The sequence below is a fragment of the Equus caballus genome, chromosome 9 (genome assembly GCF_041296265.1).
Source record: "Equus caballus isolate H_3958 breed thoroughbred chromosome 9, TB-T2T, whole genome shotgun sequence".
In the NCBI taxonomy this organism is placed as follows: domain Eukaryota; kingdom Metazoa; phylum Chordata; class Mammalia; order Perissodactyla; family Equidae; genus Equus; species Equus caballus.
In genome coordinates, this window is record NC_091692.1 from 62,880,599 (window position 1) to 62,904,559 (window position 23,961).

Sequence of the window (23,961 nt, forward strand, 5' to 3'; positions counted from 1 at the left end):
GTGGGGGTAAATTAGAGATTTCTAATTTCAATAGTACCATAAATATACCCAATGGTGTATTCACCATTGAAAGAAATTCTCTGAAATGTTTATAAAAGCAGAAAAGCATTTTAGTAAAGAAAATGATCCCCCTAATGTTTCTCTTTAGTAAATTTAAGTATTTGCAATATCTTGCATAAAATTATTTTCTGAAAGGTGGTGCACTGGTACCTTTGATGTTAAAGAACAGCCCCAGCATGGCATGACTTCTAGAAGCGAGACGCAGCGCCTCACACTTAACATGCGTTAGCCCACGCAACGTCCTCAACCTCACAACCACCCCATGAAGCAGGTACGATTTATTGCCCCCTTGTCACCTGAAGACACAGCTCCAGGACTGGCAGTACTAAGACTAAAACCAGGTTAATCCAGCCCCAGAGTGGATGTACTCTTTCCGCTACAGAATTTCAGATTGCCTCTGCATTCTTTTTTTCTTGTACCAAAAATATCCATTGCCTAAGCTTGGTTTGGACAACCCATAAGAAAAACAACTGTTATCAACTAACCAAATAAATAGACTCTCAATACAGATTTAGTAATTCTGAATGAAAAAGGCACTGAATTGCTCCGTCAATTTTCAAAAAGTTAACCAGCCGCCAAATTAGAACCAGAGGAAGGAAGCTATACATGGCCTTCCAATAATGGAAACGGAAAAAATAAACCAATTAAGTGGCCTGGTGGAGAAAAAGAAAGGTATAGAAGGGCCTAAAAATAGTCACCATCTTATCTCTGCTTTAATAATAGCAGATGAGCACGCATTCTCTTGGAAATGTCACCTAGGCAACCAGAAATACAGACAAAGATATTCGGGAAAATATATATATATAAATCTACTTTTGCCATTTTTGAACATAAATGATCACTATTTCAAGAAGGACCATAATTAAAGACTACATAGGAAAAAAAAAAAAGTAGGTACAGAAGGAAGTTCTGTGTGTAGGCACCCAGTGTATCGTAGGGTAGTAAGGTACGAAAGGAGGTCTCCCTCTGGATGAGAAGCCCCGACCATTGCTTCAAATTCAGGCCAACAGTCTGTTGCAAGTGTTAAATTATTTTTTCCACGTTGTTTAAATCTCATGTTTTTATCTCATAAACCAAAGGCAGACTAATACAAAAGAGGGTAGGTTGACAAATTTTAAAACATATTTGGAAAACTATCTTAAGTCCCACTTAACCAGCGTAACCATATGTCCCTGTTTGCCTGGATGGCCTAGGACAGTCCCTGTTTGTGCCTTTCATTTAGTGTAAGTATTAGAAAGCTCTCCTCTTTCACTCTCAAAAGTGTCCTGGTGTGAACAATAAATTATATGGTCACCTTATATTTAGCCAAGACATATTTGTTGACCACTTAACAATGTGCCAGCTACTAGCTTGGGATTTAGATTAGTACAGAGCAAGTGATAAGACAGAATCCCTGACCTGCAATCTGGTTGAGAAAATAGAAATAACCCCAAAACAACAGGGAAACAGTGAAAAACTGATAATCATTGGTATAGTCTAGACTGTAAGTGCCTTAGTTCAAATGAGAGACAAAGTCAACAGTTTCCCCCGAGGGAGACACTCCATAGAACTAACGGTAAAAGCAGCTGTGCTTTTTGAGCACTTACTGTATACCCGGCACTGTGCCCACGTGCTCTCACTTCATGCTCAGAACAACCATAGAAGTGAAGAACTATCATTATGCTCACTTTAGATGAGATGACTTGCCCAGAGTCATACCAGAGAATGCGCATGCCTGACCCCCAAGCACACATTCTCCACCACTGTGATGGGGATATACTGCTTCCTGATCGCCCAGCCTCGCCAGGAGTTGGCACGGAATCGCATATCATCAGAGCCATCAGCTTCTCTCTCCACTCTGGAGCAGACACGGTGTGGTGAAGCCGTGGCAAAGTGCTTCTGAATCAGTTAGGGCCCAGGCAGGAAAACAGAGGGAGCTCTTTGATCCTCCTGAGGAGTCCTATCGAAGAGGCTATGGAGAAGAGAGCAATAAAGGGTTCAGGAAAGCAATGAAGCCTAGCAACAGCAGGAAGCCATTACCACCTCTAGGTTTGAGTGTACGAGGGGAGGGAGCGGTTAAAGGAACACAACGAGGCGGCTGTATGGAGCGGACGCCTGGCAGGAGCTGTGGCCTTTGCCACTCAGACAAAGCCAACCAGCAGCACACAACACGGCAGGAGGAAACAGGGGAAATAAACACCCTATCTCATTCTCCTCACACTCTCCCAATGGTGGGCTGGACCCACCACTGGCCAAATTACACCAGAAATCAGAGACAAAGATGGCCACTGATGCTGATGGTGGACATCAACCTCTCAGAGCACAGAGCCAGGTGGATAAGGGAGGAGAGAGGACACAGAGGAGCCAACAAGAGATGTCCGGCCTGCTTGCTGCACCCCTGCCCCTACAGAAGAGTATGCTCCAACTGAGGCAGAGCGAACTGTCCTGGTCATTCTTTGGGGTCAAGAAGGTGCTGTGTAAGCAAGAAGATGCCATCCTCAGCATGTAAGTGAGGCCAGAGTCTGTTCATGGGCAGGTGACCTGTGCAGTCACACAAGGCCCCATGCACGCTCGGTCTCCTGCTGTGCTGACACCATCTCAACATTCTTAGTTTTTTAACAAGGGTCTCACATTTTCATTTCACACTGGGCTTCACAAATTATGTAGCCAATCTTGTGCCAAGCAAACCATTTCCTTCAGCTGGGGAGACTAAATTCTGTAAGTATCACAGTATTCCAGGTATATTATTCAAAGCAAACAGATCCAAAGTTAATATTAACCAGAGTAACAATGATACAGCAGAATATATAACATAATAAAGTGGAGGGACATTTCACCTTTTTTCCTCTCCTCTTTCTCTTTTGAAGTCAAACTGCGAAGTGGCTGAGAAACCGAAATTAGCTGCCCCCGGGAGAGAAACGGACCTTAATTACAACCACGTCTCCATAGCACAGAGAGAATGGATTTTGGCTCTCACCCAGTTAATGGGATCATTGCAGACAACCAAACAGAATAATTTATGCTCTGGGATGGACTCTCTTGATGTACCCTATTTGATAAACTATAGTCGTTAAATTAGCCAGGTAACAGCCAAAGCTACCCTTGACCTTGCCTCGTGTGCCCAATGCACATAGGTCCCAGTTTGGGACTCAGTTTTGAAAACACGTGCTTAAAAGTCTCACTGATGGGCCGGTGACATTTACAAACCATATTTCTAGGCCGATGCTTTCTGAAAACCTAGAAAGTTGAGCCTATACTGCTTCTGCGTCTCTTTCCTGAGAGACTCCAACATCCTTAGCCTTCCTCTGAGTAATTACAACTTTAAAAGCATCCAAGAAAGCCCCAGGTGAGAAGCCAGAAGAGGGCCAGTGGCGGCCCTTTCTCCCATTCATTTCTTACCTGGCCATTAGGCAAAGCACAGCACAGAAAACTTCCAGCCGAGGCAAGGTCAAGGTGGTTTTGACAGCCTCTTTCACTCACCCCTTCATTTCAGAAACAAGTGATGGTAGATTTTATGTATTTTGTTGTTTAAAGGAAGAGTAAGATTTCAATAGATCATATCAAAAGCGTTTCAAAATCTCTACCTTGTCAAAGATACTAGAATCTCGGTGGTAAATCAAATCTAGGGGCATGGTGACAGAATCAGAGATCAAGGGTTGCAGGATACACCCACGAGCCCTGTGGTGGGGTGAATGGTGGCCGCACCCCTAACCCCCAGAACCAGTGAATGTGACCTTGTTTGGGAAAAGAGTCTTTGCAGACGTAATTAGGTTAAGGATCTTGAAACAAGATCATCCTGGATTATCCAGGTGGGCCCTAAACCCAATGACAAGTGTCCTTATAAGAGATATACAGAGGAGAGGAGGCCAAGAGACCACAGAGGCGGAGATGGGAGCAACGCAGCCTCAAGGCCAGAAGTGACGACAGTCACCAGAAACTGGAGGAGGCAAGCAAAGAATTCTGCCCTGAGCCCCTGGGGGAAGCTTGGCCCTGCTGATACCTTGATTTTGGACTTCTGGCCTCCAGAATGACGAGAAAATAAATTTCTGTTGTTTTAAGCCATTCAGTTTGTGGTAATTTGTTACAGAGGCCACAGGAAATGAATACAAGCCCTCAGCCACATCTCTCACCGGTGGCCTCAGCTTCACAACCTGTGGGAATGGAAAATATGAGGCCTTTCAAAGCATTCTGTTTTCGCAGTGGGCCTAGCTCTAGGCTCGTCCCCAGCGCAGTGCTGCGTGTCTTTGGAGACCACAGTGATGAGGCTCCACACAGCCTTTTCTGGCTAGAGAGCTCCTCAGTCGTGCCTCAGGGGAGGGGGGCTCCGTCCACCACCACCTGGACGCTGCCCTCTGCATTCTCTCCAGCCAGGAGAGCGCGGAGGGAGCGACCACTGCCTGCCCTGAACACTCTCTCCTAACACAGCCCAAGGTCGCATTAATGTTTAAGCAGCCGGGTTACAGTCGGCTTCTTTGGAGCTTTCAACTAAAAGCAAAGGAAAACAAACTTACCTCTTTTTCACATGTGTTTCAAACACAGATTGTCACCCCCATCAAATATATAGAAAAGATTTTTTTATCTAAATATAATCAATCAGCTATGAAACATACCTATGAAATACATGTTTTTATTTAGAAAAAAGGGGGAGGTGTGGAAATTCTGAGCAGTCACTTACTCTACACTTTGACAGCCAAGCTAAGTTTGTACAAATCAGATTATTCCCAAAGAATTAACACACACAGCTGTGGGGAAAACTAGCATTCCAGATCCAAATGGATGTACAGAAGAAATGTGCCTGGGTTCACATCCGAGTTCCACAACTTACTGGCTCTGACCTTGGGTGAATCACTCAACCTCTTGAGGCTTCAGTTCCCTTATCTGTAAAGCACGGGTGGTCCTAATGCTCCCTCATGCTGGATTCTCTCTGCTCGCCCCTCCAGATCCCCCCTCCTCCCTTCTCCACTCACTCTCGGCCCTGAGAGGCTGATGGCTATGCACAAGGTAGTCCCTGCACCAGCAAGCTCTCCTGCCCTCTGGCTTCTGGTTAGTTTGGCCAATTGGGAGGCACCAGGAGACGATCACAGGGAGAAAAGGGGCCTTATTCACCTGGTGCCTCCCTGCCAGGCCACACTTTGGCAATAGCTGTGTCCCTCCACTGAAAAGCAATTCCAGAAACTGGTCTCTCACATCCCCCTTTCAGGGCTGGGGAGTAAAGCCTTGCATGCGTTGCTGGAGACTCTTGGTGATCTCCCTTAACTTTGCCCACGTCTTTGTAAATAGTCCCTTCATTAAACTTTCTTCAGTTACGCCCTTTTGAGTGTGTCATGTGCCTCTTTATGGGGCTCTGGCTGATAAATCCTTTAAGGGTTTATTAATACTCAGTATTTAGAACACTGGTGTGTTCATAGAAAGTGTATAAAGGCATTTGCAATCATTATTATTATTATTAGCAACAGCAATCAATTTGTCTGAGGCATCCTTGGCCATGAGACAGCTCAGTGCCATATTGACCTTTCCCCCCAAGTCCAACATCATTTAGTGTGGTGATAAATACAATATCCCCCATTGTGTAGATGTGGAGAAAACTATTAGGTTCTCTTTCATCTGGATAATTAAAATAACCTCCTAACTCCTCTGCTGCCTTTCTCCTCTCCTCTCTCTCTAATGTCAGGATCTTGCTGATCACGCTTTGCCACGTGCAACAAATATTCAACAGCTCCTCACACCCCTCTGAAGGAAATTCAGATGCTACCACTACCCCTCACAACCAGTCCACTTTTAAGGATGTATTAAACATTTCACATCCACCAGGATGGCTATTATTAAAAAGAAAAAACAAAACTGAAAATTTCAAGTGTTGACGAGGATGTGGAGAAATCAGAACCTTCGCGCATTGCTCGTGGGCATGTGAAATGGTAGCTGCTGTGGAAAACAGCATGGTAGCTCCCCAAAAAATTAAACATAAAATTACCATGTGATCTAGCAATTTCGCTTCTGGATATATACCCAAAAGAATCGAAAGCAGGGACTTGAACAGATACTGGTACATCCATGTTCGTAGCAGCATTATTCACAATAGCCAAAAGTGGAAGCAACCCAAGTACCCCTCGACAGAGGAACGGATAAACAAAATGTGGTGCATCCACACAACGGAATATTATCCAGCTTCAATAAGGAAGGAAAGTCTGCCACATGCTGCATTATGAATGAAACTTGAAGACATTATGCTAAGTGAAATAAGCCAGTCACAAAAGGACAAATATTGTGTGATTCCACTTAAGTAAGGTACCCAGAGTAGTCAAATTCATAAAAACAGAAAGCAGAATGTGCGCAGCTGCCGGGGCCGGGGGCAGAGGAGATGGAGAATTTTTGTACAACAGGTGTGGAGTTTCAGTTTGGAAAGATGAAAAAGTTCTGGAGATGGAGGGTGGTGACAGTTGCACAACAATGTGAATGTACTTACTGCCACAGAACTGTACACTTAAAAATGGTTAAAATGGTAAATTTTATGTTATGTATATTTAACTACAATAAAAAATAACGTATTCAAGAAATATTTATTGCTGCCTATCACACAAAGCACTGTACTGGGGACACATCAGTAAACAAACTGCAAGGTCACTGTCCCCATCAGGGGCACTCAGCTCCTGCACTTCCCCCTGCATACCCCTCACTCCAGCCAATCTGTGCCCTAATTATGTCTTGTACTTTCAAGTTGGATTATAAATTCCTTAAAGATAGGAGGCCAGATATTAATCGCCCTATAACTTAACACAGTGTTGAGGACGTAGCAACTGCTCAAAAATATTGGTTGAATAAGTGAGTAAAAATCCAGCCAAAAAAGTCCATGTCCTCTTTTTTTCTCATGTCCTCTAGTCAGCCAGTACTTACCATTTCTTGTGCTTAGTTAGCTATATTTTCAGAAATAGAAAGAATAGAGCTTCACATTAAACTCACATTAAATTGTGCTGTTCACAAATAATTCTAAATAGGGGCGTGAATTGTGGGTTTCGAACCAGAACTGTTTGCTAGCCATGCGTCCTTGGGCAAGCTATTGAGTGCCCCCAAGCCTGTTCCCCTCATCTATGAATTAGGAATGCCAGCAGTACTATAGTGGACATCTGTTGTTTTGCAATCCAAAATCCATCAGCTCATATCCTGGTGACAGTATAACAATGTTCGGCTGTAGAAACATCTCTGTTCCTACTCCTTAGCCTATGGCTCAGGGACGAAAACTGTGACAAAGCCCAAGCCCTAGGAACATGTGGAACCCCAACCACAAGAACAGGCACTGGACTCAATCAAAGCCAGTGAGCCACAGGCAGTCATTGCAAGCAGTGCTGGAATAAAGGCTCCTACTTTCTGGCTGGACTTAAAGCCTAGACCACGATGTCTGAAGCTCTTATAGCCGTCCTGCAATGAAATGGGAGCTAAAAATGGTGCCAACTCCAAGAAAGCAAACCAAGAAATACAGAGAGAGAAATCAGGTCCTGGTAATGATGCCTGAGCCCTGGATCAAGCCATACCTGAAGTATCTTCCTCTGGACTGTAGAGCTATCAGAATCAAAATAATGTTCTTTTTCTTACTTAAAATAGTTTGAATTTGGGGGTTTCTGATACTTGCAACAGAATTGAGTTCTAATTAAAATAAGTATCTCCTGAAAAAAACTATTACAAAGATTAAATGAGATCCTCATGTCCATATATAGTACACACTGAATAAGTCGAAGCTATTAATGTGAACTGTGGTGATAGTTTATTGTTGTATTGGAAAGTTCCTGGCTTCTTTAGGGATCACTTTTAACTCATGTGATCTGTCCCTAATTTCTGCCTTGACTGTCCTTCAATGATATTCTGTCATGGTGAGAGAGATAGAGGGATGGTGAGGACAAGGTCTGTCTGCCACAACTTCCTAATCCCACCAACGGACAGACATCACTAATTGACCACAGAACTCTTACCTACTAAGCCTGGACCCAACCTTGGATTCCTATTCAAACCAGCTGTCCAGGCAGCCACTACCAATCAATCAAAGATGACATGCAAAATGAAACCAATTGTCTCAGCTCTGGCAACGTATTTCTATGAAGAACTAGGTAGTAAGTATTTTAGACATGGTCTCTATCACATATTCTTTGTGTTTTGATTTGCTTTATTTACAACCCCTTACAAATGTAAAAAGCATTTTTGCTCTCCCAGCTGTACAAACCCCTGCCCTGGACCCTTTAAATAGGACTCTGAGGCCATCTCAGAGAACCGGGCACCATCTGACCTCCCTCTGCAGCGCTCCTGGCAGCTCAGTAGCGGAGCACTCGGCCTCAGTCAGGACACCCACTGAACACACTGAGCCGCCTGAAAAGTAACAGAGGAGCTTTGACGACGGGAGAGCTCCTGTCCTCATCACACCAGTCCCAGGGCAAGCTGAAGTCCACACCCCACGGGAAGCTCCAACGCCAGGAAGGGCTACAAATCCCCTGCATGCGTTGACCTTCGCCTCTGCCTCCAGAACTAAACTCACTGCACAACCCTTCAACGAGCTGGACCTCCATCCCCCACAGCCGAATCTGAGATGGCCGACCTTTTTGTGAGGGCAGTAAGGGAAGTGTTCAGACCTCTACATTTCCCCATGGTTAGTCTGACCCCTTACAATTAAAAAAATATCTCCAAAACGGTTCCAAGATAGTATGCCATATTTCTTTTGACCAACCTTTGATTCTTTACATTTTCCCAAGTTTTTATTGTAGAGTAGTATATACAAAGATTGCTTTGGTCCTCCTCTCTGTTATTCTCCATGTTGGTTTCTGGCTTTAGTGAAAAGGACTGAACTTTGCTTGACTGACGTGCATTAACTCATTCAACAAACAATCACTGGCAATCACAATCCATCTCTCAAGGCACTTGCAGCAGGGAAGACTGACTTGTAGATGATGATACAGAGTGACGAGAGAGTGTGCAGGTTAACGCACCAGCAGGAAGCAAGGGCACCCAGTCAGCTCGGGGGAGGGGATGCCAACAAGGCTACTGGAAGGCAGTGCCGCTGCAGCTGAGAAGGGGAGGACGCACAGGAGTTGACCAGACAAGGAAGGGTGGGAAGACGACAGGTGCTGAGAGTCAGCGGCTTAACCCAAGGCTGCACAGTGGGAGGCTGGGAGGTGAGGCTGGCGAGGAGACAAGGGTAGAGTCGGGAAGGTCCTACCTTCCAGGAGAGAGTTGGCATCCGAACTCTATCCTGAAAGACACAGGAAACCTCTGAGGGAAATTAGGCAGAAGGACTGGCTTAGATTTATGCTTTCAAAACGAGCATTCTGGCTGCGGTTTGGAGAACAGACTGGAGCAAGAGTGTCCTGATTCAGAGCAAGGAGCCCGGTATGAAGGCAATTGGAGCAATCCAGGCAAGAAGCGATGAGGTTATGAACTAAACCGGTGACAGGAGGAACGGCGAGAAGCAAGCATACAACAGCAACAAGAAACATCATAAAAGAGCTCACATTTACGAAGCCACTTACTAACGACAAAGCATTGCGTGAAGCGCTTTCTGTGTATTAATTCATTTAATCTTCCCAACAAGCCTGAGACAGGTTTGGCACCTATTGTCAACCTCATGCCACAGATCAGGAAACGCAGAGAGGTTAAGTAAGGAGTCCAAGGGCTGGGAGCTACTTGTGTCCCAGCCAGAACTCAAATCCAGCAGTCTGGTGGCAGAGTGCCCGCTCCTCACAGCCCACTCTCCTGGGATGCTTATAGAGGGTGGGTATTCAGGACTGGGCGCTCAGTGGTTGAAACGGGGGAGACTCCAGGGCAACTTCCAGGGGTCTTGCTTGAGGATGGGAACATTTGGGTTTTGGCCTCTTGAGCCTTCTCTTCTGAACAAAGCCCCATCCCCAACTCTGTACTTAGCCCCCAAGAGGTTCCCCATACAGCCACACTCTCAACGTCACACTCCCACCCCCTTCTCCTTTGCAGTACTTGCATCCTGCCTTTGACCCTAACACACCGGCATGTCCCAATCAGAGTGAAAAACCTCACCAGTATTGCAATTAGGTCTGAGAAACCCCAAAAGCCACCGCTGCTTTTGGTAATACAGCTGCTTAGGTCTGTTATTTTCAAATCAGTCAGAACTGGGAAAACTTTGAGCAAGCTTGGGTGGTTTCCTTCTCAGCAAGCCAGACCTTGGCAGTGCTCCTTGTGTGTTTCCACCCTAGTTGCCCTACGGAACAGAACATGTACCATCATTTGGAGCCAGCGTTTAACAACAGCAGCACACTTGGCCTGGCCTGCAGCCTCAGACAGACCCCCGCGAAGAAAGCGGCCCAGGCGGGGAGACCTTCAAACAGCCAAATGGCTTTCTTTCTCCAGTCATGAAAGTTAAAGCAAGCATCTGCAGCAAGAAACTTGTGTATTTCCTGCGGACAGGGAGACCTCCTGCCCCTCCCGGGCTGATACAACCCACTTTGCACATCCTGCTTCTCTGGGAGCTAAAAATAAATCGGTATGCACTGAAAAACACTCAAACACATCTCCCCAGCACACCCCTTCCCGAGTCCCCGAGGGCAAGAGACACAAATCTTTCAGGTCCCGAGTCCAAAACGCAGACCACTTCTTCCTCTGGATTCAACTAGCGCCTTGCAGTCGCTCCAAAAGCCCCTCTCCGGGCGCCCACCCCTCGCACACGCCTCCTGCGGCCTCTCAGTGCGGACGCCGCAGGCGCGGGAAGCAGCGAGTGCCCTCGACTCCGACCCCCCACCTCACACCTCGCCCCTCACCCCAGGGAGGGATGCTAGAGGTCCCGGGCCACCAGGCGCACGGACGCCCCCTTCCGACCCAGCGCGCCCCCATCCTGCCTGCTCCGCTCGCCTCTGCGCGTCTCTCTGCAAAGTTGCTCTCTCCTTTCCTGCCACCCACCCTCAGGGTCTTTGGTTTTGTTTTATTTTCCCTCAGAGGCACTGAAGGACGGACAGAGGAAGTGACAGGGGAGCTGCACCCGGGAAAGGCTGCAAGGAGCAGGTCCCTAGAAGCGCGCGCTCCTCGCGCCCACCCTGAGCCCGCCGCGCCCGAAGCGCGCGGGTCCCCCCAGCAGCCGCTCCCGGCGCCGCCGCCCCCAGCACGCCCGCCCCGGCTGCCGCTCCGACTCCGCTCCGGCTCCGGAAAAGCGGAGGGAAGGCGCTGCGACTCACCGCCTCGGCCGCTCCCGGCGTCTGTGTCGCCGCGGGTGAGGCGGCGGCAGTGGCGGCAGCGGCGGCAGTGGCGGCAGCGGCGCTTCCCTCCGCCCGCCTCCCCCTGGACCGCACCGCGCCCGCCGCGCCCCCCGCCCCAGCCTCGCTCGCCGCCTCCCTCCTCCGGCCGCCGACCCTCCTCCCCACTGCGGCCCCGCGGGCAGCCTCTCCCTGGTGGGCTGGACCGCCGGGGTGCAGGGGGGCCAAACTGAGGTGGGGGATTTGCAGGTGCAGGGGATGCTTTGGGTGCAGCCCCCAGGATTGTCTCCGTTGTGCCCCTTAATGCTAGCCCACCGCCCAGCCTTCTAGCCAGGCTGCACTGGTCCTTTCCAAGGGGTGCCGTCTGTTTGCCTATTCGGGTCGTGGGGAGGTCAGACTGAACACACAGCACCTTCTTCTAGGCTTCGGTTAGGGGGAGCCTGGGGTCCCTGCTATGCCAAACTGAAGTTTAAGGGAGCCTTGGAAGGACATACACGAGGTGCGTGGGGGCTGCTCTTGCCTAACCCAGTGTTTTCTCTACCTAGAGCCTTCTGTGGATCGTCTAGGGATGGCTTAACAAAACACTCCGTCGGAGGACATCTGACGAGGGCGTACATACACCCTCCCCCTACTGCAAGATGTCACCAAATTCTCCATCTCAAGTGAAGATGAGGAGGAAAAAATGCCTTGTCAATTTATTCACCAAGTATTTATCGAGTGGCTGCCAGCACATGTTCCTGTCTTGCTGTATTGGCCACTCATGACCTTTCAAAAAGCCACCATAACTTCTTGTGCTTGTCAAACCCAGCGGCATTTCCAGAACCCACGGAAGGTCTCAATAGCAACTCAAATTCATTGATTAAAAAACTTGCTGGTTCAAAATAATTTTTAAAAGGGGATCGACCAGTGGCACAGCGGTTAAGTTTGCACCTTCCGCTTGATTCGGGGGGTTCACCGGTTTGGATGGAGGGTGCAGACCTACACACCGCTTGGTAAGCCATGCTGTGGCAGGTGTCCCACATATAAAGTAGAGGAAGATGGGCATGCATGTTAGCTCAGGGCCAGTCTTCCTCAAAAAAAGAATTACTAATAGTAATAATAAAATGGCACCATGTAAAGCTATAAAGCCACCATGACCTGTCTGTGCTTGATAAAATGATTACAAAATGTTTTAATAGACTAATTATAGAAATGATAGTTACATTTAGGTCCAAACAGCCACCAACTCTAATTTGAAAATCAAGTAAAAGGTTCACCTAACCAAAACCATCCTCCTAGTTCTGCCTTCAATTTCCACATCAATTACTCCTTCCGGAAAAGCTTGAAAGACTAAAGTTATGTGGGAGGCCGTTAAACCGTGTTTAGATGCTAAAACTTCCTCTTGAATTGGATTAGCAGATTATCACAGTGGTTTGCCTTCCTGGATACAGTTTGGAATCACCGAGGGAACTGAGATTTTGTTTCGTTTTTTAGTACACTAGGCCTGCCCCCCCACCCCCTTTTCCCCTGAGATTCTGATTCAACTGGTCAGGGGTGCAGCCTTGCGTGGGAATTTTGTTCATTGGCCCAGGAGATCCCGATGTGCAGCCAGGGTTGAAAACCCAGGGATTAGTCGGTCACCTAACAGGGCCTGAGGCACTGGGATGCCAAAGAAGGAAGTTTGAATGCAGGGAAAGGTCTGAGCAGGTGTTGAAAACTCAAATGTCCCTAAGGATTAAAAAGAAGTGACTTAGGCCAGATGTACAGGGGCAAGTGGGAAGGGCATCTTACCCTAACAAAGGCAGTCTCATTTTTCCACACGGGAAATGCAGGTGGCCATCAAGTGGGGTTTTTTCATTTTGTTGTCCTCCCCCGGAGAAGCTGAAAATCCACACTTAGTATGAACTCCTCTAATTTTAAAATGTTTGCAATTAATTTTAAAAATATTTTAAAGCTCTATCAGCTAAGAAAGAAGAGTTTGTAGGCCACAAAGGATCCCTAGGTCACTGGTTTGTAACATGTGGTCTGGACAGTTTACGGCTGGCCCTTGCCTGCAGACACTCTGGGAAGAACCCTGGTGGGTGGAGGGCAGCAGTAGGCAGGTGGTGGTGCTTGGGGTGGGGGTGTCTCTGAGAGTGAGCGATTTTAACACGCACTTTATTTTTTAATTTTGTTTTAATGATCTCTACTTTAAAAAAAATAAAAGCTTTATTGAAATATAATTCAGATGGCATAAAATTCACCCAAAGTATTATGCAATTTCAAGCTTTTAGTACATTCACAGAGTTGTACAACTCTTGCCACGATCAGTTTTAGAACTGATTTCACCCCAAAAAGAAATGTCATACCTATTAGCGTTCATTCTTTCTCCCAACCTTTAGCCGCTAACAACTACTAATCTGCTTTCCATTTCTATAGATTTGCCTGTTCTGGACATTTCATGTAAAATAAATCCTCATACAGTAGAAAGTCTTTTGTGACTGGTTTCTTTCACTTAGCATAATGTTTTCAAAGTTCATCTGTGTCATCAGCACTTCATTTCTTTTTACAAACAAATAATATCGCATGGTATGCATATATCGTATTTTGTTTATACATTTATCACTTGGACATTTGGGTTGTTTTCACCTTTTGGCTATTATGAATTATGCTGCATGAACATTTGTGTATAGGTTTTTGTATGGGTGAATGTTTTTATTTCTCTTGGGTGTATATCTAGGAATGGAATTTCTGGGTCACATGGTAACTCTATTTAACATTTTGAGGAAATGCCACACTGTTTTCCAAAGCAGCTGCACCATTTTACATCCTCACCAGCAGTGTGTGGGGTTCAAGTTCCTCCACATCCTTGCCAACACTTGTCATTTGCCATTTTTTTCTCCATTTAATTGTTTTTTACCTTTGCCAAAAATCAGTTGACCCTATTTGTGTGGATTTATTTCTGGACTCACTCTTGTGTTCCAATGATCTATGTGTCTATCCTTTTGCCAAGACCACTCTCTCTCGATTACTGCAGATTTTGAATGGGTCTTGAAATAAGTGGTGCAAGTCTTCCAAGTGTGTTCATCTTTTTAGAAATTATCTTGGTTGCTCTACTTCCTTTGTCCACATAACTTGAGGACCATCATCATCTCTGCTTGCAAGGTGAGCAAGTGTATTTGTAGGTTCCTTGGGATTTGCTGTGAAGACAATTATGGCATTGGTGAATGGGGAGACTTTTATTTCTTCTTTCCAATCTGTATACCTTTTACTTCTTTTTTCTTATCTTATTGCACTTGCTAGAACTTCCAGTTCTGTGTTGAATGGAAGTGGCAAGAGCAGACAGCCTTGCCTTGTTCTCGATCTTGGAAAGAAAATATTCAGTCTGATTAGGAGGGTACTTTGGGTTGTCTTCTTTGGAGGGAGTAAGGAGTGTATCCTCTATGCATTCTAGAATCCGTTTTCTTAAAGAGCACCCTCCCCCACTCTGCAGGTGATTCTGATGTCCAGATAGATTTGGAGACCACTAGTCTAGAAGATCTCTTTGCTCCCTTCTGGCTCAAATTCTATGAGACAATCTCCTTTATTAAACAACCAATATTTACTTAGTGTTTTCTATATGCCAGGCACAGTTTTAGTCCCTCTGTATATATACACATTAAAGTTTGTGGGGCAAGCCCGGTGGCGCAGAGGTTAAGTGCTCACGTTCTGCTTTGGCAGCCAAGGGTTCACGGACGTGGCACCACTTGGCAAGCCATGCTGTGGTCGGCGTCCCACATATAACGTAGAGCAAGATGGGCACAGATGTTGGCTCAGGGCCACCCTTCCTCAGCAAAAAGAGGAAGTTTGGTGGCAAAAGTTAGCTCAGGGCTAATCTTCCTCAAAAAAAAGAAAGAAAGAAAGAAAGAAATTAAAGCTTAGTACATGCCCTCATCAACTTTAAGGGCTAATGTGGGAGACTCACATAAGCCTGTGTTACGATACAGTGTAAATGCTCTAAAGGAGGTGTGCACTTGCTTTACTTGCTCTTAGTTTCCTGGATCCTTGAAGAAGAAGAGAACATCTGCCTACTGGGTCTAACTGAAGCCACTGGGCCTTAGATCAAAGCCCTATTTCTCATGGCCACCTTAAAGCCAATCTTTTCTGAATTTTCCCCACAGAGGAGTCTTCCTCTTGGTTATAGAGCCTGAGAATTTGTGGACTCCTTTTGAAATAATTTGAGGCTGACATCTTAATTAGGACTTTTAAATTTCTCCTCAGATCTCTTTTTTCCTCTTTAACTTACAAGCTCTATAAAAGGATCTTATTTCTTTTGAATATCTCTTCCTTCATCTCCAATCAGGGTGACCATATCTTCATACCCTACATCTGGATCATGTTTTTTGCCTCCTACATGTGTATTTAATAATGTATCTTCATATAATCATACAATATAGTCAATATCATCAATATAGTTATATATATATAGTATAGTCAAAATCATCAATATAGTTCATGCCCACTAGCTGAGGATATGCTGACACACCCCTCCAAAAACATAACATCGCTGGGAAGGCAGAGGGGAATAGAAAGGTTTTTATTAAAATGGATTATCCACTGCTGCCAACACAGTACTACTTGCGTACTACTTAATCTCCAAAGTACACATGTGGGAAAGTAGACCAGTAACTTTTTGACAGTGGTAGCTGAATGATCAATTATTTCCTAAATGTTCTCATTAATAATGACTTTCTAAAATAAACAATTTTCCTCAACTAATATACTTAATAATTTTGTTTAATCAGAAAGGGTTGCATAAAAAACAAATGGTAGGACGTCTCAAAAGTTTGAGGAAAATGTTCTGGGAGAAAATTATGCAATTGAGAAAACTTTATCCATTAACTTTTGTTTTTCTTACAGTTAGAAAAAGACTCATTTTTCACTCTTAATGGCGACACATTTTAACACAGTCTTTTATTGGGAAGCCTCTTCTGTGCCAGGCATGGGAGGGTTACAAAGATGTAGAAGCTTGTTCTCCTGCTGTCAGGTAACTCTGTTTAATAGAGGAAAGATGGTGGCATTGCAGTGTGAGGTGTGCTATGGTTAGCGAAGGACAGGCTTCTGTGGGAGCTCAGAAGAGGAGTCTTTAATCCAGACCTAAGGTGAGCAAGCATGTTTAAGGGTGAAAAGAAAACTAGCGAACATGCACTGAGTGTTTGGCATGTACCAGGCACTCTTTTAAGCACATGGCACATATTAGCACATCTAATCGTCAACAAAAGCCCACAAGAAGGTAATACTATTACCCCACTACCAAATGAGACTTTTAAAAAGGTTAATGACTTTCCCAAGCCTACACAGCCCTGAACATGCTAGGTTGGAATCCGAAATAAGATCATTAGGCATCATAATGACCTCTCAAAGATGTGTACAACCTGATCCACAGGACCTTTGAATATGTTCCCCTACATGGTGAAGGGGATGAAGGATACAAATGGAATTAAGATTGCTAATCCATTGGCCTAAAGTAGGGAGATTACCCTAGATTATCCAGGGGGGCCATTGCAACCATTACTTCCTTAGAAGTAGAAGAGAAGGGGGTTGCAGAAGATGAGGCAGAGGGAGATAAGAGCTACAGAAAACAGTCAGAGAGAGAAGCAGCTGGCTCTGAAGATGGAGGAAGGGATCCAGAGTCGAGGAATGTGGGCAGCCTCTCGAAGGTGGAAAAGGCAAGGAAACAGATTTCCCCCTACAGCCTCCAAAAAGGAAAGCAGCTGAACTAACACCTTGATTTCAGCCCCGTGAGACCCAGTGCAGACTTCTGAACTCCAAAACTGTAAGATAAATGTGTGTCATCTTAAGCCACCAAGTCTGTGGTAATTTGTTACAGCAGCACTAGGAAATTAATACATAGGCCTGGTCTTTCTCATGTAAGCGCACAAGGCCTTGACGCTGGAACTCTCTTCCTGAGTTGTAACTTAGAAGACAGTAAGCCGCTATTTCTGCATGTGTAGCTTGGACTATTCGGCCCTGAATTCCTTACCTTATTCTTATCCACTATGAAAGGCACCACCAGCCTTCCAACCCTCCTTCATCTCCCAGAGACCCTCCTTGTGCTTTCTCCCTATCCCTTTGGTACTGCTTAGAGCATCTTCAATTCATCTTAAAACTAGAAGGATTCATTTCGTACTGATTTTCTCCTAGCACATTGCCCAAAATGTCAAAGAGAAGCGTGAGCACAGAGCCATGTTCAGAGGGCAGCAATATTTTCATCAGACACCGTGACTACTCCTATCAGCCAGGCCATCACTGCTGCACCCAGCACACCCAGTCCTGGCATTTCTGAAGAGGGTGGAGGAAAGCCTCGGTACCCAGTAGCCTTGACAGGAGGCAGAGGTTTGCTGCCTTCAGTTAGGCCTCAAAACATATTGGTTTGGTTCAAGGCAAGGATTCTAAAGAAAGAAGAAAACAGCTTCCCTCCCTGCTTGTTCAGGAAGCTGCCTCTTGCCTACAACTCCCCAAAATGGGTGAAGGGCGAATAAGCTCAGAGTATAAGAGGTCGTGTTTGCTGGTCCGCTGTTGGCTGCAGAGCCGCCAACACCATAAGAGCAAGTGGAAAGGAGGTTCTGTCCTGCCTACTTATCAGGCACCAGCCGCTGATCATTTCAGCAGCTTTGTAGTTTGTCTCGCAGCCTTCAACACATTCTCTAGATCTCTTGTCAAGTGGCAACCAGAAGCAAGCACAGTTCACTAGGAAGATCCTTCTGATAGGCAGCCGAAGGGTACAGGCACCAACCTTGAGGTCATAGCAGTGTCCTGGAGTCACGAGAACCGATTGTTAAATAGTCAGGAATTTTGTGAGCCACGGAAGTATTTACACGACAGAAATAGACAAATGCTACAAATCGGGATTTCTCCCCTCCCCACTCCTGAGCCCACAGCTGGCTTCTCAGGACACCACTGGGGCACACTGGCTGTACGCATTTTGAGATATTGTGTCTATTTGCTTGCTTTTGAAAGCCAGCACCACAGACAAGACTGCCATTCAGCCTGTAGGCCATGAAGACAGAAAAGAAAGGACAGTCAACCACCAAGAAAAATATAGCTTTCAAGCCCAAGTACTGGCTCTTCAACGATTCCTTAAAGCCCCAAAAGAGTAAGAGTTCAAGCACCAAATATGTATAACAGAATGAAGATAAAAGTCTGGTGTGTTACGTTGGTAGAACAGAAGCTCTGGGGTTCAGAAGAAAGAGGATATTTAGTTCGAATCAGAGAAATCTTCACAAAGGAGTTAGTTGGGGCTTTATGCCTTGTTTCACCAATAATTACTGAGCGCCTCCCATGTGCAAAGCCCTGTTCTAGGTTCTGTGGGGACACAAGGATGAATGTGGCTGTGGGCCTTCTCCTAGAACAGCTTGTGTCTTTGAGGGACCTCCAAGAAGGACCCCTGGGCATCTAGGCTCTCGCTGGGGCTTGTGCCAAGTCTGTTTTCCTTGATCCCTGCTGCTCCCTCCGTCTTCAGCTTTTCTGCTCCTTGGCACCCTAATGTGACCTGTTCCTTGGCTCTGTTCTCTGTTTCCCAGGCTGGTGAACTCCGTATCACAAGTCCCAGTGTGCTCTCCTCCCGTCCCCTTCTCTTCCTGCATCTCTCCGCCCATGCGCCAGCCCCTCAGAGAGGCCTTCCTCACCACACCCTAACATGGCCCCCAACACGTGTGCACACGGAGGTCCAGGTACTATTTATCCCATCCTTCGATTTAGTTCTTTCTCGGCAGTTTTCATAATCTAGATTTAGGTCATCTATTTGTTTCCTTTTTTATCGCCTGTCTTACCACCACCACCTGCCACTGGATAAGTTCTCTAAAAGGCGGGGACCGCACCTGTCTCATTCACCACCATATCTCAATACCTATCAGCACACCTGATATTGTGTGCATTCAGCAATAAATATTTAATTAATTAATACAAGTATAAATGAAGTGCAACGATTGGACTTCAAAGAAGGGTGTGTTTACAGCCAACTGGAAAGATCAGGACAGACTTTACAGAAGAGGTGGCTTTTGAGTTGAGCTTTGAAGGATGGATCGGATTTGGGAGGCAGAAGGTACAAAGTGAGTAACAGTATGCAGGAGTAAGTGCAGAGAGCGAGAACCAGCAGAAGGAGAGAGAGCAATTTGCTCCAAAAAGTTCAGGCACATAGCCATTGCCATCAGTTCAACTATACATTCAGAACTTATGATTTTGGAAAGAGAAACATCTTATAATTTTTCTTTTAAGATAGTGGTTTCAAAATTTAGCTCTACAGTATCCTCTTCCCACACAGCTTGGATAGAGGTGGGTGGAGAGTGGAGTGTTTATTTGGATTTAGCTTCCTCACCCCCTCCATGCCCCCACCCCAAGTCAACCAGAGCAACTCTGCTTTAATCTATTATATCTTTTTGTTCTTTTAAGTAAGGTTTGTTTTGGGGAAAGAGCCCATCTTTCCTTCTTTATCATTTCTACATCACAATTAAAATATTTTTCTTTTCTTTTCTTTTTTTTTTTAGGTGAGGAAGATTGGCCCTGAGCTAACATCTGTTGCCAATCTTCCTCTTTTTTTTTTTTTTTTTTTTTTTTTTGCTTGAGGAAGATTGCTGCTGAGCTAACATCTGTGGTAATCTTCCTCTATTTTATGTGCGATGCTGCCACAGCTTGATGAGTCAAGCTGGTGGCTTGATGAGTGGCACTACGTCTGCTCCCAGGATCTGAACCTGTGAATCCTGGCCCACTGAAGCAGAGCGCACAAACTTAACCACTACACCACCAGGCTGGCCCCTAAAATATTTCTTTAGGTATCTTTTGTTTGCAACTCCCTTGGAAAAATATGCACTTCTCTCATTTTTCCTTCTTACATGTGATTTTTTTTTTCAGAAATTTGGATACCTAGACCATATATAGACTTTCCAGAGTAAAGACTCATTCTTTTAAGAAGATAACTTTTGAAATATAGATTATTTCTTCTTTCCTATAGATCCTGTGAGCCATACATAAATATATTTTCAAAGTATATTTATGATTATGTTGAAAGACAAGACTTTATCATGGACATATGTAAAGAAATGGAAATGGAGAAAATATATTTAAATATCTAGGTGGAAAAAAATGCCTCTGAGTCCTGGGACTGTGTGCTAAATTTTCAGAGTGAATCGAAATAAATGGGGTAGCTGTAAAATATGCATCTGAACTGCATTCAAAAAGATAAATATTAAATTCAAAGCAGACTAATCAGCTCTGACGTTTTTCTGTTGCACTCTGCCTCTGACGGGTTTGGGCCTTGCTAGTAATTTCCTTAAAACCAAAAGGACAATCAATGCCCGTTTCTTACCCTGTGATTCAAATACCAATTTCTTCACAGATCATATCTTTTATTTCCATTTAAAAAGCATCCCTACACAAACCCTTATCTGCCATGGCCCAATGGAGAAACATTTCACTTTATCTTGGCTGGTGTTAAGAATTTTTATATACAAAAAGATTCAGAAATACTGCTATTGATTAATCCCTACATGGTATTAGAGGTTGACTCCTGCTACAGCAAATTCCAGGGTAATTAGAATTGTGTGAAAAGTCTCATCCATCTAGGAGCCCATTTATTTCAAGAAATTCTAATAAACAAAATAATTTGGAGTTCAGTTACAACGGGATTTGGCCAGTATTTTTCATATCTTGATGAAAAGTATAGAAGTAAAACTGATGGTATGACACAGAGGTACAGAAGTTAGAACTAAAGATCATGATATTTCCAGGCTTCTCTTGTCCCATCAAGCCACACGATCTCTGCTGCTGATGCTGCCTTTTGCACTATAATGCCTTAGTTTCTGGTGCTGGTACCCTGAGATGGGCAGCAGTGGCTTCACACCCATGACATCCGTGCGTGCCACCACTGGAATGGCTTACTGAAGACCCAGCTATGGCACTAGTTGGAAGACAAAACTGAATGGGTAAGGCAAGATGTAGTTATGCTTTAGGTTAACAATCAACATAAAGCAATGTCTCCTCACTAAGCAGAATATACAGGTCCAGGAAGCAAAACGCGGAAATGGGAGTAGCTTCTCTCACTATTGCACCTAAGAACCCGCTTACAGAATTTGCCTCTTCTCCCTGCAACTTTGAGTTCTGCTGGTTTAGAGTTCTTGGTTCTTAAGAGAGAAATGTTTCCACCAGGAGAAACAACAAAAGTTCCATTGAATTGGAAGTTGAGAGGCTACCTGGTTGTTCTGGGTCCCTTATACCCGTGAACCAATAGACAAAGAATAGGATTACCCTTCTGGCTGGTGTGATTTTCCCAACTACCAAGGGTAAACAGGGTTGCTACTACATGATGGGGATGAGGAGGATTATATCTGGAACAAAGGAGTTCTCTGAGGTGCTTCCTAATACTCCCGTATCCAAGAGTAAAACTGAATGGAAACTTACAAGGAAAAAATCAGGGCTACTGAGGATGTAGACCCTTAAGGGATGAAGGTTTAAGTCAGCTCATCAGGTATATAACTCTGACCAGCTGAGACTCTAGGTAAGGGTAAAGAGAATGTGGAATAATAGTGGGAGAAGGAAGTCCAAAAACAGCCTTATATTTGATTTCTGATATATTTTTTTTTTTTTTTAATGTTATGATAGATTACAACCTTGTGAGATTTCAGTTGTACATTTTTGTTAGTCATGTTGTGGGTACACCACTTCCCCCTCCGTACCCTCCCCCCACCCCCCCTTTTCCCTGGTAACCACCAATCAGATCTCCTTCTCAATATACTAATTTCCACCTATGAGTGGAGTCATGTAGAGTTCGTCTTTCTCTGACTGACTTATTTCGCTTAACATAATACCCTCGAGGTCCATCCACACTGTTGTGAATGGGCCAATTTCGTCTTTTTTTATGGCTGAGTAGTATTCCATTGTGTATATATACCACATCTTCTTTATCCAATCATTAGTTTCTGGGCATGTAGGCTGGTTCCACGTCTTGGCTATTGTAAATAATGCTGCAATGAACATAGGGGTGCAACGGACTCTTGAGATATCTGATATCAGGTTCTTAGGATAGATACCCAGTAATGGGATGGCTGGGTCATAGGGTATTTCTATTTTTAACTTTTTGAGAAATCTCCATACTGTTTTCCATAGTGGCTGTACCAGTTTGCATTCCCACCAACAGTGTATGAGGGTTCCTCTTTCTCCACAACCTCTCCAACATTTGTCGTTCTTGGTTTTGGATGTTTTTGCCAATCTAACGGGGGTAAGGTGATATCTTAGTGTAGTTTTGATTTGCATTTCCCTGATGATTAGCGATGATGAACATCTTTTCATGTGTCTATTGGCCATATTCATATCTTCTTTTGAGAAATGTCTGTTCATGTCCTCTGCCCATTTTTTGATCGGGTTGTTTGTTTTTTTGTTGTTAAGCAGTGTGAGTTCTTTGTATATTATGGAGATTAACCCTTTGTCAGATAAGTGGCTTGTAAATATTTTTTCCCAATTAGTGAGCTGTTTTTTTGTTTCAATCCTGTTTTCCCTTGCCTTGAAGAAGCTCTTTAGTCTGATGAAGTCCCATTTGTTTATTCTTTCTATTGTTTCCCTCAACTGAGGAGTTGCAGTGTCCGAAAAGATTCTTTTGAAACTGATGTCAAAGAGTGTACTGCCTATATTCTCTTCCAAAAGACTTATTGTCTCAGGCCTAATCTTTAGGTCTTTGATCCATTTTGAGTTTATTTTGGTGTGTGGTGAAAAAGAATGGTCAATTTTCAATCTTTTGCATGTGGCTGTCCAGTTTTCCCAGCACCATTTGTTGAAGAGACTTTCTTTTCTCCATTGTAGGCCCTCTGCTCCTTTGTCGAAGATTAGCTGTCCATAGATGTGTGGTTTTATCTCTGGGCTTTCAATTCTGTTCCATTGATCTGTGGACCTGTTTTTGTACCAGTACCATGCTGTTTTGATCACTGTAGCTTTGTAGTATGCTTTGAAATCGGGGATTGTGATTCCGCCGGCTTTGTTTTTCTTGCTCAGGATTGCTTTAGCAATTCGCGGTCTTTTGTTGCCCCATATGAATTTTAGGATTGTTTGTTCAATTTCTGTGAAGAATGTTCTTGGGATTCTGATTGGGATAGCATTGAATCTGTATATTGCTTTAGGTAGTATGGACATTTTAACTATGTTTATTCTTCCAATCCATGTGCAAGGGATGTCTTTCCATCTCTTTATGTCATCGCCTATTTCTTTCAAGAAAGTCTTGTAGTTTTCATTGTATAGATCCTTCACTTCCTTGGTTAAGTTTATCCCAAGGTATTTTATTCTTTTCGTTGCGATTGTGAATGGGATAGAGTTCTTGAGTTCTTTTTCTGTTAGTTTATTGTTAGTGTATAGAAATGCTACTGATTTATGCACGTTAATTTTATACCCTGCTACTTTGCTGTAGTTGTTGATTATTTCTAATAGTTTTTCTGTGGATTCTTTGGGGTTTTCTATGTATAAGATCATGTCGTCTGCAAACAACGAGAGTTTTACTTCTTCGTTACCTATTTGGATTCCTTTTATTTCTTTTTCCTGCCGAATTGCTCTGGCCAGCACCTCCAGAACTATGTTGAATAGGAGTGGTGAAAGTGGGCACCCTTGTCTTGTTCCTGTCCTCAGAGGGATGGCTTTCAGCTTTTGTCCATTGAGTATGATGTTGGCTGTGGGTCTATCATATATGGCCTTTATTATGTTGAGGTACTTTCCTTCTATACCCATTTTACTGAGGGTTTTTATCATAAATGGGTGT

At 44.5% G+C, this 23,961-nt stretch overlaps 1 protein-coding gene across 8 annotated transcripts in view; it reads right to left on the bottom strand.

The window, feature by feature from the left end:
* Positions 1 to 11,346, bottom strand: part of NCALD (neurocalcin delta) — a 389,505-nt gene extending 378,159 nt beyond the window's left edge. For 3 of the 8 annotated variants that reach the window (XM_070222463.1, XM_070222461.1, XM_070222457.1), the window contains exon 1: positions 11,214 to 11,313. The gene's annotated coding sequence lies outside the window, so the exon portion shown is untranslated. Of the gene's footprint in view, positions 1 to 11,213 lie in introns of all 8 variants that reach the window. The other 5 variants (XM_005613236.4, XM_070222459.1, XM_070222462.1 and 2 more) reach the window with 5 other exon arrangements.
* Between the last annotated feature and the right edge of the window lie 12,615 nt (positions 11,347 to 23,961).